The 14384-nt window shown below is 44.5% G+C and overlaps 1 protein-coding gene across 14 annotated transcripts in view; it reads right to left on the reverse strand.

Annotated features, from left to right (window-relative positions):
* Positions 1 to 13271, reverse strand: part of AKAP13 (A-kinase anchoring protein 13) — a 326473-nt gene extending 313202 nt beyond the window's left edge. For all 14 annotated transcript variants that reach the window (XM_070495797.1, XM_070495782.1, XM_070495794.1 and 11 more), the window contains exon 1: positions 13042 to 13271. The gene's annotated coding sequence lies outside the window, so the exon portion shown is untranslated. The remainder of the gene's footprint in view (positions 1 to 13041) is intronic.
* Between the last annotated feature and the right edge of the window lie 1113 nt (positions 13272 to 14384).

The raw sequence follows: 14384 nt of genomic DNA on the forward strand, positions 1-14384 counted from the left end.
AGGCAAAAGCTATGGTCATTCCTGTCCACTGACCCATACACACCCATAATCCTCACACAGAGAAAGCACCTCGGCCAGGCCCCAAAGCCTCATGTGACCAAATGAACAATTAGAACTCTACTTCTCAACTCCTGTGACACATTTTTCCCCTAAACAATGCCCAAACGGCAAGGTCACATCCACAGCTCCTTCACGTTCTGAGCCCAGCCAGCCTGCCCACAAAGTATCCAAGAAGCAAAAAACCATTTTCTTCCAGCTTGTAAAAGGTAACAAAATTGTTTCCACACAATGCCACACCGGCCTCCCTTCTCCCGCTCCAGAAACACACCTACCCTAGACAGGGCAGAACTCAACTGGCAAAATCAGTAGGTGGATTAATTTACAGATATTATTTCAAACGGTAGTAAGTGCGTTTTTAGGAGTGATTCATAAATTACAGAAAATGTCAAATTTGCAAAAAGCCCCTATCATATCTACCACCTTTAGCACAGTTATCACACGGGAAAAGGAATACTTCTAATAATGTAAGTTAATGCTGATAGTATAATTCAAATTTAGGAAAAAAAAATTCAAGCTCAGTTCAATTTATCCAGAGTGGTCTGCCCATCACAATGCAAATGCAACACAGTGGAAGAAAACATGCCACATGCAGCCTGGAGGGGAGAACAAGTGCTAACAAGTTTTCCAGGAGCTGTTAATGGACTGCTATCAAAACCACCCAGACTCTCTTACCTGACTGCCCTGTGATCAAGGGCTCAGATTTTCAAGACAACAGACCAGTCCAAAGACCCATCAAGGGGAAGACGCAGTGTTCACAACCAGAAACAGGAAATTCACCAGCCCAGAAGCTCACCACCAACCCCAAAGCTACTAACTCCCTTTATTAAAAAATAAGATTAAAGAAAAATACATACTTTGCAGAATATTTAGAAGATCAAAAAACACCCTATCATCTCACTGCTCAAACGTTTAACTAAAGTTAACACGTTGACACAGCCTCCTTCCAGACCGTCTGGTGTGTTGCGTGTCTGTGAGGTACATGTGAATGACATCCCTGCAAGTTAAAAATCACAGACATCCTTAGAGACTGGAAATGCACACCAGACTTCACTGAGAATATTCTTATCGTGCCCAGAGGAGAAAAGTTCTCATTGTGTTTGAGTCCTAACTAACTGACAGGGGTGTCCCACGTAGCGGACCCAGAATGACCTACAACTAGAATATACAACTATGTGCTCAGGGCTTTGGGGAGAAGAAGGAAAAAAAAAAAGATTGGGAAGAGATGTTAGTTCAGGGTAAGACAGAGAGAGAGAGGGAGACAGAGAGAGAGGGAGAGAGACGGGGCGGAGAGAGACAGAGCAAGACAGAGAGAGAGGGGGAGAGACAGAGAGAGAGAGGAGGAGAGAGACAGACAGAGAGAGAGGGAGGGAGAGAGACAGACAAAGAGAGAGAGAGAGGGAGAGAGACAGAGAGAGAGAGGGAAAGAGACGGGGGGGGGGAGAGAGACACAAGGTGCTGTTTTAGGTCACTGCCATCTTCCTTCATTCCTATCTAGTCCTCCTTAGTCATACCTAGGTGGTGTTTACCACCATCATTATTATTACTAGCTACCATGCCATGTGCCCCTACTATGTGCCAGGAGCCTCATATATCCCTAATTCCCACAATAACCCCCACCCTCCCTTCTCTATCTAGACTTCTTTAAATCTTACACCCAGTCCAGATTTCATCCCTGAACTCCAGTCTTGCATATGCAAAACTTTACTATCTCTTCATGTAAAGTCTCACAGATCTCAAACTTAACACGTCCAAAAGAGCAACACAATGTCTTCCCCACTCAGGCAACCACACCAGCGCCATTCCCCCAGGTGGTCAAGTACAACACCTGGGAATCACCCTTGATTCCTTTCTTTCCTTCAAAACCTTTTTCAAGCCTGTAAGTAATCCTATCAGTTCTGTCTTTGAAGTGTTCGTTGATTCCAACCACTTCTCGCCACGTTCACTGCTACCACCCTAATCCAGGCCGCCATCTCCTCTAAACTGGATGGACTACTGCAAAACTCTTCAACAGTCTCCCTGTTTCCACTCCTGCTCCTGACATCCAGAGTGAAACCTTTAAAACCTAAGTTACCTCTTCTCATTCCTTGCTCAAGCCCATCAGCTGCTTCCCATCACACTTAAAAGCCTATCTGATCTGGCCTCTGCCCACGTGTGCCTTATCTCCTACGGTTCTCCTTTCCCACCAGTCCCGGCCACGCTGGCCTCCCTGTTCACACTCCCCCCTCTTTGCACCTCATGTTCCCTCTGCATGGACCATCCAGGATCTTCAAGGGGCTTGCTCCTTTCACTTCCCTCGGGTCTCTGCCCAAATCTCATCTCCTCAGAAAGGCCTTGTTTGACCTCCCCAATTTCTGCTGCTACTCTTCACATTCTTCCTAGAATTATCACCACCAGACATCACCAAAATTGTTTGTCCTACTTATTTTCTGCTTTCCTCGCTAAAATGTCAGCTCCTTGACGACAGCAACTACTTTCTGTCACTGAATCCCCATCACCTAGAACAGCGCCTGACATGCAGAAGGCACACAAATATGTGCTGAATAAATTAACAAACAACCCTACAAGGTATGTCATATACTCAATTTACAAAAGAGAACTGAGTTTCAGAGACAAATAAGTGACCTAAAGCCACACAGCAAATAAGTCACCAAATGCACATGAAAGAGTCAGTACCCCCCCGACTCACTGCGTCCTGTGCTATACAACTGAATTACACATATGCGCTACAAAAAATGAAAAAGCAAGCATGTCTCCATGAAAACATCAGACCACAGTGCTCTTTCCTTTTCTGTTCATCACTAGAGCATTTCGTGTTTTCAATCAATCTTATGCACGTACTATGTATGTACTTGTTTGACAGGAAAACATCTTTTTTTGTATTTCCCACAGAACAAGGGCTGTGCTGCAGATGGTAGACCCTTAACAAATGTCTGATATTTATACCCCTGAAGACTTGAAGAATCCTCTAACGGGACGTTCAGCACCACCAAGAAAGCAGACTCTTCTGAGAGACTTCAGTTTCCAACCACGATGGAGCAACTGGAGCCAGACATCCTGCCACACCGCCTCCCACTGCTACAAAAATGGACAAAATACATGAGGTAACATCTTACAGACACTTCACAACAGACAGCACAGGACTGCAATCCCTAACAGAAGGGAACAGAGGAGACGAGCTCCACAATGGCACCAGCTCTCTAAGCCTGGAGGCACATACGGGGACCATGGTGCAACGAGGAGGACCCCAGGCATAGCATGGCAGCCTTGTCAAGCTGAGAAGTCAGACATGAGTCTGGGAAGGCTGAGGAATCTAAAAACTGCAGAGCAGCAGAAAGGAGGGACTTCCACGAAGGATCTCCATAAGTCAGCACAGAGGCCTCCTTGAGTCTGATATTGAACAGCGAGCCACGCAGGCATACTGTAAAAATCTATGCGAGCAGGCAAAGAAGGACCCAAGAACTATAAGGTGAATGACGCCAGAGCTCACATAGGGCTGCACGCGTTCATATTCTCATCAGCCAGAGCAGAAAACATCAAATTCTTCAATGGAAACTACAGGGGCTTCATGCCTTAGTAATGGGACAAAACTAGCCTTAGAGTAAAAGCTACTCTAGACTAATCCTAAAAAGTTTAAAAAGAAGCCTCAGAAGTATCAAGCAAATAACGAAACCTGCCAAAACAAAGTCTAATACTCTTCGAAGCATGGTTCTCATATTAGGGATGATTTTGCCCCCGAGGGGACATTTGGCATGTCTAAAGATACGTCTGGTTGTCACAACTGGGGGTGATATTACTGGCATGTAGTGGGCTGAGGCTGGTGATGCTGCTAAAGATCCTACAGTGCACAGGATAGCCCCCCACAACAGAGAATTATCTGGCCCCAAATATCAGTAAGATATTTAGAAATATTAACTCAAAGTGAATCATAAACCTAAATGTAAAATTTTTTGTGATTTTTTTTAAGTGAAGTTATCATAATTTACAACATCGTGAGATTCCAGTTGTACATTATTATCTGCCAGTCATCACACACGTGTGCCCCTTCACCCTGTGTGCCCACCCTCCAACCCCTTCCCCCTGGTAACCACTAAACAGTTCTCTTTGTCCATGTGTTTATCTTCCATAAATGTAAAATCTTAAACTATACAATTTCTAGGAGAAAATACAGAGGAAAGTCTTTGTGCTCTTAGGTTAGGCAAAGAGTTCTCAGATACTACACCAAAAGCATAATCCACGAAAGAAAAAACAGTAACTTGGACATTCTCAAAAGTAAGAACTGCTCTTCGAAAGAAATTATTAGAATAAAAAGATAAGCCACAGACTAGGAGAAAATATTTGCAAATCATAATCATGTCTCTGACTCTAGAATAGAGGTATACCTTGGAGATATTGTGGGTTCAGTTCCAGACCACCACAATTAAGCAAATAGTGCAATAAAGCAAGTCACACAAATTTTCTGCTTTCCCAGTGCATATAAAAGTTATGTTTCTACTACACTGTTGTCTGTTAAGTGTGCAATAGTATTATGTCTAAAAAACAATGCACAGACCTTAAAAAATACTTTATTGCTAAAAAATGCTAACCATCATCTGAGATGAAATCTTTTTGCTAGTGGAGGGTCTTGCCTCCATGTTGACGGCTGCTGACCCATCAGGGTGGTGGTTGCTGAAGGTTGGGTGGCTGTGGCAATTTTTTAAAATAAGACAACAACAAAGGGTGCTGCACCGATTGACTCTTCCTTTCATGAACGATTTCTCTGCAGCGTGTGATGCTGTTTGATAGCATTTTACCCACCACAGAACTTCTTTCAAAATCGGAGTCAGTCCTCTCAAATCCTGCCGCTGCTTCTTCAACTAAGTTTATGTCATATTCTAAATCCTTTGTTTTCATTTCACCAACCTTCACAGCATCTTGACCAGGAGTAGACTCCATCTCAAGAAACCACTTTCTTTGCTCATCCATAAGGGGCAACTCCTCATGCATTAAAGTTTTCTCATGAGATGGCAGCAGTTCAGTCAGGTCTTCAGCTCCACGCCTACTTCTAGTTCTCTTGCCGTTTCCACCACATCTGCAGTTACTTCCTCCGCTGACGTCCTGAACCCCTCACAGTCATCCCTGAGGGTTGGAATCAACTCCTTCCAAACTCCTGTTAATGTTGATATTTTGACCTTTTCCCATGAATCACGAATCTTCTTAATGGCATCTAAAATAGTGAATCCTATCCAGCACGTTTTCAATTTACTTTGCCCAGATCCGTCAGAGGAATCACTATCTATCGCAGCGATAGCCTTCCAAAATGAATTTCTTAAATCACAAGACTTGAAAGTCACAATTACTCCTTGATGCATGGGCCGCAGAATGGATGTTGTGTTAGCAGGCATGAAAACCACATTAATCTCATTGTACACCTCCATCAGAGCTCTTGGGTGGCGGTGCATTGTCAATGAGCGGTAATATTTTGAAAAGAATCTTTTCTTCTGAGTAGTAGGTCTCAACGGTGGGCTTAAAATATTCAGTAAACCGTGTTGTAAACAGATGTGCTGTCATCCAGGCTTTGTTATTCCCACTACAGAGCACAGGCAGAGTAGAGTTAGCATCATTCTTAAGAGTCCTAGGATTTTTGCAATGGTAAATGACCAGTGGCTTCAACTTAAAGTCACCATCTGCATTAGCCCCTCATAAGAGAGTCAGCCTGTCCTTTGAAGCTTTGGAGCCAGGCACTGACTTCTCCCCTCTAGCTATGAAAGTTCTAGATGGATCTTCTTCCAATATAAGGCTGTTTCATCTACATTGAAAATCTGTTGTTTAGTGTAGCCTCCTTCATTAACCGTCGTAGCTAGATCTTCTGGAGAACTTACTGCTTCACCCTGCACTTTTATGTTATGGAGATGGCCTCTTTCCTTAAACTTCATGAACCAATCTCTGCTGGCTTCAGGCCTGTCTTCTGCAGCTTCCTCACCTCTCAGCCTTCAGAGAATTGCAGAGGGTTAGGGCCTTGCTCTGGATTAGGCTTTGGCTTAAGGGAAGGCTTTGGCTGGTGTGATCTTCTATCCAGACCACTCAAACTTTCTCCAAATCAGCAAACGGCTGTTTTACTTTCTTATGGTTCGGGTGTTCACTAGAGTAGCACTTTAATTTTCTTCAAGAATTTTTCTTTTGCATTCACAACTTGGCAGTTTGGCAGAAAGAGCCTAGTTTTCGTCCTATCTCGGCTTTCGACATGCCTTCCTCACTAAGCTTATCATTTCTAGCTTTTGATTTAAAGTGAGAGATGTGCCACTTTTCCTTTCACTTGAACACCTGGAGGCCACTGTAGGTTATCAATTGGCCTAATTTCAATATTGTTGTGTCTCAGAGAATAGGGAGGCCCAAGGAGAAGGTGAGAGACAGAGGAACAGCTGGTGGGTGGAACACTCAGAATACATGCAACATCTATCAAGTTCATCATCTTATATGGGCGCCGTTCATGGTGCCCCAAAACAACCAAAGTACTAACATCAAAGATCACTGACCACAGATCACCGTAACAAATATAATAATAGTGACCAAGTTTGAAATATTACAAGGATTACCACAATGTGACAGAAAGATACGAAGTGAGCAAATGCTGTTGGAATAATGGCACCAATAAACTTGCTCAATGCCGGGTTGCCACAAACCTTCAGCTTGTAAAAAACACACTATCTGAGAAGTGTAAGAAAAAGAGCTATGCCTGTAACCACAGAACTTTCAAAACTCAATAATAAAAAAGCAAACAACTCAATTTAAAGAAATGGGCAAAAGATGTGAACAGACACATCACCAAAAACTGGCAAATAATCACATGAAAAGAGCTTAACATCATTAATCACCGGGCCAACTAAAAAAAAAAGAAAGGTGGCTACAGGGGCCAGCCCAGGTGCATAGTGGTTAAGTTTGTGCACTCAGCTTTGGCAGCCGGGGGTTCGCAGGTTTGGATCCTGGGTGTGGACCTACACCACTCATCAAGCCATGCTGTGGCAGCAACCCACATATAAAGTGGAGGAAAGTGGAAGAAGACTGGCACAGATGTTAGCTCAGGGCCAATCTTCCTCAGCCAAAAAAAAAAAAGGCTACATTCTGTGTGATTCCACTTATATGATTCTTGAAAAGGCGAAAAAACCACAGAGACAGAAAACAGATCAGTAGTGCCTAAAGTCTGGGGGTGGCAGATGGGTTGACTACAAAGGGGCTCAGAAGAATTTGAAGGGATGAAAGAACCATTCTAAACCTTGACTGAAGCAGTAGTTATGAGAATGTATACAGGTGTCAAAACACAGAACGCTTGTGAATTTTACTGAATGTAAATTATACATTAAAATAAAAAAAGAATGATCAAATAGAGACTAAAGAGATAACATCCTGAGTGAACCTTGATCCTACCCTGGTTAAAAAATTTTTTAAATCAACTATAAAAAGACATTTGGAGGAAAAACGGGTAAAGCTGAATATGAGCTGAATAATACACTAGAATTATTAAATTTTTTTAGCTGTGATCACTGTATTTGGTTATGTAAAACAAGGAGATAGGCAAACTTTTTTGGTTAAAGGCCAGACAGTAAGTATTTTTGGCTTTGTGGACCACACGGTCTCTTGTCACTACTCTACCCTGTCACTGTAGCACCAACACAGCCACAGGCAATATGTGCACGGATGAGCAGGCTGTGTCCCAATAAAACTCGATTTACGAAAACAGGCAGTAGGCCAGACCGGGCCTGCGGGCCATTGTTTGAGGACCCCTAATGTAGACAAAACTGTAGTGACAGAAAGGGGAGCAGGGGTTGCCTACGGTGAGACAGGCAATGGGATGAGGGCTGAAGGGAGGAAGTGCCTGGAGAATGGCACAAGGGAACTTTCTGGAGCGATGCAAATACTCTATATCTTGATTGTGCTGCTAAGTTACAGGCATGGATACATATATACTTAAAATGAGTGGATTTTATCATATAAATATCTCAATAAACTTCTTTTAAAAATGTATTCTTTCCAGGTGATTGCATCAAGCAGCTATGAGATTTTAAGGCAAGATTATGAGTAAATCATTCTAATGTAAAGCTGTTTTCCATAACATGGGCTTTGGAGCCAAAATAATCTGAGTTCAAATCTTAGCACCATAGTTTAGTAGCTATGTGACCACTGTCAAACCACTTTGGGGGCTGTTTTCTCATCCTAAAATGGGTTAATAATGCCTGTCTCATAGGTTTGTTTTAAAAATTAAACAAGAAATAGAGGTACATAAGAGGTACACTCTCCTGATTTGAGTAAACCAATTTTTTTAAAAATAATTTAAGAAAACGAGTCAGAAAAGATGAGATAAGTCCACGAGCTTCTTTTGTATTCTTCTGAAATATTCTGACCTTCTTTGTTCCCTGTTTGTTTTGGCTTCACCTGACTTCAAGCACTGGCATCCACCATCAGTTTCTGTGATTTCACAGTAACTTGGACCTAACAGCAAGCACTGGGAACTGAAATCTCTTTTGAGTTTAGAAAAATATTCCATGACAAATATGTTGGGAAAGAAATCGGAGAAGATAAGAGCCAAAAGTAAAAAGTATCAACTTTCACAATCAAGGAGAATGGCAACAGAAATGGCCTAATATTTTAATTACCTTTTATAAGGAAAAACCAATAAAGTTAGTTGGACGTTTTCCCCTTCTAGACTAGGATTTGAATTTTATCCAAAACAGTAGCCAACCAATAAAATTACAAAATGACACAGGATTTGCATAGTGTTTTATCTCAAGTGTCTCTCACAACAGGAGTGGGTGGCAGACAGGATAAGATTAATATTAAATTTGCTTTTATTTTATAAGTAAGGATACCAAGTCTGAGACAGATAAAGTGGCTTGCTCAAGGGCAGATAGCCAATAAATGACAAAGTCTGGATGTGAAGTCAGATATGTGGCTCCACACCACGTGCTTATGGCAGAGGGCACCATCAGACAATCATCTCGGGCTCCGTGAAACTCTTTACATAACTCATTGGTGCTTTTCCCTAACGTGACATCTTTAATTGTCTAAAAGACAAATCAATTACAGTGTGACTTACCTACTAACTTCCTAACTATTCAGGAATAACTGGCCATTTTGGGTGGGAGAGGCTTTGACCAAAGATGGGCTTATGATATGATCAGAAAATTGAAAAGGGCTGATTTCCAACAGAAGACCCTGCAGAGGGGCGGAAATGATAAATCCCTCACTCCTCTTCCTTCTCCCCATCCCAATACCCACAGCACACAAACACATCGATACCCACCTTCCCCGGGCGCCAAACAAAGCTCTGAAGAGGTAAACAAGGAAAGCACATCATTGTCCCACACAAATATTCAGTCTCTCAGTACCAGGGCTGCCTGTCCATCCTCCCAGCAAGGCATGACAAAAATGGGTTATCTACTCACCTTCTACTTATTACGTCCCAATCAACACACAGGTTGTGGACTATAAGACCACAAATGTGAGGACACATGAATTAAACTTCCTTCCTTCCTCCTCACTCACCATTCACAATGGTAAGACAGTCTGACAGTGAGGGACTCAGGAGCCCCGCTTCCAAATGGATGCCCATCCCCTCCAGGAATAACTGAGTCTATTCAAGTGTACTTAAATTCTAACTTTAAAAGAAGGGGTTATCAAAAGTCCAAGTCTGTTCATCTAGCTTTGTCAGGGAAGTTTTTTCCTCAACCTAAGTCTGATCAAATGTAATCTTTAAAGGTTTACTATAATCCTTCCTGGTGAAAATCCTTATTTTCTAAGAAAACTAACGGAAATTCTTATTTTATACGAAAATCTGTATAAGACAGAAAATCCTTATAAGAAAACTAATGGAAAGATGAGATTCAATATACAAGAAACATCCATTACAGGGTAATATTTCTAGAATGTATCTACCCCATTTGGTATTGTGAATATTGTAAACTGAGCTGACACAACTGATTTAAATACTGCGTCCTTCCGTAAATGGTGGCACCTTCAAAACTGTTATCTTGAAGAGGAAATGAGTGATTTGCTCAAGTCTCTGAATTGTACTAACGCTGTATTAACCCCAGTTCGGTGCTATCTTAAGCAAGTTTGAGAAATGTAGTCACAATCCGTATCTACTATTTTTCAAGACTAAAGTAAAACAAGGAAGAAAAGCTGGAACTGACTAAATAATTCAGATATCTTATTACAAGTGTTGAAAACAATCCATCTCTCACCATTTCTTCAACACCATAAAGGCAGAGTTCTACCCAACTAAGCCGTTTGGCAAGCCCCACCCATAGACTAACAGGTAACTGAGAAGATAAACCCACTGTTTCTACAACATTCAGGGCAATCGGCACCTTAAAAAAAAATCTGCATTTGACGAACACTCTCAAGTATCAGGAGGATTCCTTCCTTCTGAAAGAAATAGCTAAACCATTAGAAAGCATGAGACTTTTAAAAATGCTTTTCTAAGTCATATAAAAATGTATCAAAAGTATCATCATTACAGCCACCAGGTAACAGGCCCTACTTAAAGTCAGGCACACTATTAAGTACCTCACAGAGTTTCACTTATTCCTAAGAACACTGCAAAGTATGTTACTACCCCTTACATAGTAGGAAACCCGAGCTCTGACAGGTTAAGTGACCTGGTCAAGGCTACACAACCAGTCTACAGAAGTGTGGGGATCTCAACTCAAATTTACCTAGCTCCCAAGAATGTACATTCTTCGCAACTGTGCCACCTCCTCATTTCACAAGAGAGGTACAGACACAGATGTGAATGGGTTTGTTCAGAAGTCTGAATCATTCCACCAGAAAAGGGAGAAAATTTCTAAATCAGAACCACTTCTTGAAATCCATACTGCCCTATTCAAACTTCACTCCAAGAATCAACGGATGAAAAAGAAAGGTTAGGAATCCTTTTAAAGTAAACTACATTTCATCACATTTCGGCAAGTGTACTATTATTTGGGGCAAGTCCCCAGTCAGGGGTTCTAGGTGCACTCCATTAGCATTTGACCCCATTCAAACACATACTGTACACCTGCACTGTGTTAAGACTCCTTCCTAGCAAAGAGGGTACAAAGCTAAGTAAGAAATCAGACTCACCACAGCCCTCAAGGAGTGAACAGACCAGAGGAGAAATCCACTTATACCACACGTACAGTTACCATTAGTCAGGCAAATAAATGAAGTGTGAGAAGTCCTAAAACAAAAGTATGTACAACACGCCATCACAGCTCAGAGAAGGTAAAGCAACTGGCCTAGTTGTCACAGTATGTTGTAAGTAATACTTGTTTACATTATGTCCCTCCCTGACAACCCCTTCAGAACTGTCAACCTCCCTCCCCACAATCGATCCACGCAGGCACGCACACTCACACAACCAGGAAGGAAAGCCCTCCGAGCACGGATCGTGACTCCTAAAGGTGATCTTGTCGCTGTAGTTCAAAAGTACAATGCTTATGCCACAAGGACATTTTTCTTCAGCTTCGTCAGGTGAAGAACGCTTGTTTTTCAAAACAAAATGTGGCCAACCAAACCAGAAGAACCCAGGAATACCTCTCCGCATTACTCACTTAGCATAAGAAATAGATCAAAGCCAATCGACACACAGTATTTCTCAAAATCGTCTTTTTAATTTAGCAGACGGCAAAGGAATATAACAAGTGATATGAACACATTCGGGTCAGTTCGTTCCACTATAAATTGGACAGGCATTTAAGGTAGTTCCATTTGGGAGATTCAAACAGAATTATTCTCACATCATAAGTCAAATGAACCAAATTCAGCAGAATCGATGCACAAGGTCTGTACTTAATGCAGTCTGCAAATGCCCAAGAAACCACGAAGGAATACAAGAACGGTAACAGTGATTTATCTCAACTCATCATAACTCCTTTACAAACTTGCAAAAAATGATCTTTCAAAAACTGCAGCGTTTGTCCTGATCTGGGAAATCCAACGGTTTAGAAAAATGGAATAAGCTGCTGCTTCTGAAAATAAAGGCGGGGGGGGTGGGTAAAATAAGAAAAAAAGGCACACATCTTCTTCCTTTAGTTGTATATGCCTGAGGCAATAAACTCCCCAAAAATAACTCCACTGAAGAGTATAAAAGCTGAGAACGAACACCAAAATACAGCTCTATCCAACTTTCATTGTGAACTCCTGAGTTCACAGAAAGACCTAGAAATTTAAACGTGCTGGCATCATTTTGCTGTAAGAATTATTTCCAAAAACAAACCAAAAAAAAAAAAAAAACCCGTCTATTCTTCCTTCCGATGAAAAAAATTTTGGAGGGTTTTCCCCAGATTCTTTTCAAAACTCTTCACATAGTGGTTGACTTTGCAAAAAGCACAAAGTGTCACTAAGCCATATTTACCCAAAAGAGTGTTTTGTTTGGTCTCCAAGTATGGCTGCACTCGAACCAGGTCGAGCTGAGCGCGCCGCACGGTCCCGGAGGGGTCCCCTCCGGCCGCACATCCCCGAACCGCGCGGGTCCCCGGCCGCGGCCCCGGGAGCGGGCGCCCACAGCGACCCCCGCAGGCGGGCGCGCCCCGCGTGTTTACGGTCCGCGCCGGCCCCGGGAGCCGCTCCCTGGGGTCCGCAACACTTGTCCGCGAGATCCGTCGGATCGGAGGGACCCACGGAGCACCCGCCCCCGGAGGAGAGGACCGGGGAGCCTGGGGCCGGGGGTTCAGGCCTCGCGGGACCCGGCGGCAGCACCCGCGTCGTGCAACGCGGCCCCGAAATTGGATGCGGGAGCGGGAGGCGCGCGGGGCCGGGAGCAGACAATGCGTCAGGCGGTACTCGCGCGAGGAGGGGGCCGCGGAGCCGAGGCGCCCCCGCCCCGCCCCCGCGGCCCAGGGACCCCGCCCCCTCCGCGCCCCCGCCCCGAGGAGCTGCCGCAGGGGGAGGGGCCCGCGCTCCCGGCCCGCGACCCCTCCTCAAACCACCAAACTTCCCCCAACTCCGCCAACTAAGTTGCGCTCTCACCGTGCGGCGCCCGGGGCTCCCCCGCGGGCCGAGCCGGAGCAGCTCCGCACCTTCGCCGCGGAGAAAGACAATAGGTGGCCGCTCTCCCGGCGGCGGCGGCGGCGACGGCTCAAAGCGGCGACTGCAGACGCGAGGAGCGGGCACAGCGGTCTCGGCGGAGCCCAGGAGCTTCCCCGCGGCTGCTCCGGCTCCGCGCTGACCCTGCACACAGCCCCAGCCCGCCAGCGCATGCGCCACAAGCGGCTCGGGGATGGGCGGGGCACCTGGGAGGGCCGTAACGCCTACGAGCCCTCCCATGAGTAAGCGCGGAGCCAAGGGCTGCGGGCAGGGATTGCACAGCAGAGCTGCCCATCAAGCTCGGTGAGACCAATGGGAAGGCACCTAGGCGGTGCGTTCTGGTTGCTAAGGAAGGCTGAGGTTGACCACCGCCGCCGCTGCTGCGCGCGGCAAAGTGATCAAAGTGGGGTGGCTGGCAGAGGCGGCTCTGGGAAATGCCCACCCACGCTCTCCTCTCAGCCCTATCTCCGGAAACCGCCCTTCCTCCGTGTGCTGGTGCTTACCTGAGCCTAGCACTTAAACCTCACATACTGAAATGATTTACTGTTTCCCTCCACTTGAAATCAGAAAGTGAGGTTTAGTCTTCTTTGCATCCAGTGCCTAGGAGAGTCACTGCTAGGTATTCAACAAGTGTTTTAGACGGATGGATGGATGGGTCTACGGCCGCATCAGGATTCTGACAGTGCGTTCCATAAACTTTTGGCTACTCGATCGCCGCAAAATCATACAGTCTTCGAGTTGCAAAAGACCTCAGAAATCATCTGGTGGCTTCTGAGAAACAAAATATGGTCCACTGGTACACGAAGAAACTTCTTCATTTTGATAATTGTGTGTTTATTTGAATGTGTATTGGGGGGGGAAATGCCTAGCATGTCAAACTATTACGTCGTTAGTTAGCCTTGAACTGAAATTTGCTTCCCTTTATGTGGACCTGGTTCTCACGTATATTTTCTTAATTCGTCCTCACAGGTAAAAAAACCAAGGGTAAACATTCCTGGTGCTTCGTGTGACGTTATTTCCCAACCACCTCATCGTGCTGCTCACCCTCCTCCACACCACTCTAATCTGTCCTGATCAATATTTAAAAGATGACACAGAGAGAGGAGACTCCTAGATCCTAGTGTTGACTCTGCCACAAAGGAGGCCACCATGCTCAGGTCACTCCTCCTCAAAGGACTTAAGTCTCCCGAAAAGCCAGGGGGCTAACCTAAAAATCACTTAGACCTGAAGCGTGGTCCTCCATGGCCTTCTCTTAGAGCCTGGCTGGTCTGTTACAGAGGCAGCCG

Source organism: Equus asinus, chromosome 2 (genome assembly GCF_041296235.1).
Source record: "Equus asinus isolate D_3611 breed Donkey chromosome 2, EquAss-T2T_v2, whole genome shotgun sequence".
In the NCBI taxonomy this organism is placed as follows: Eukaryota; Metazoa; Chordata; class Mammalia; order Perissodactyla; family Equidae; genus Equus; species Equus asinus.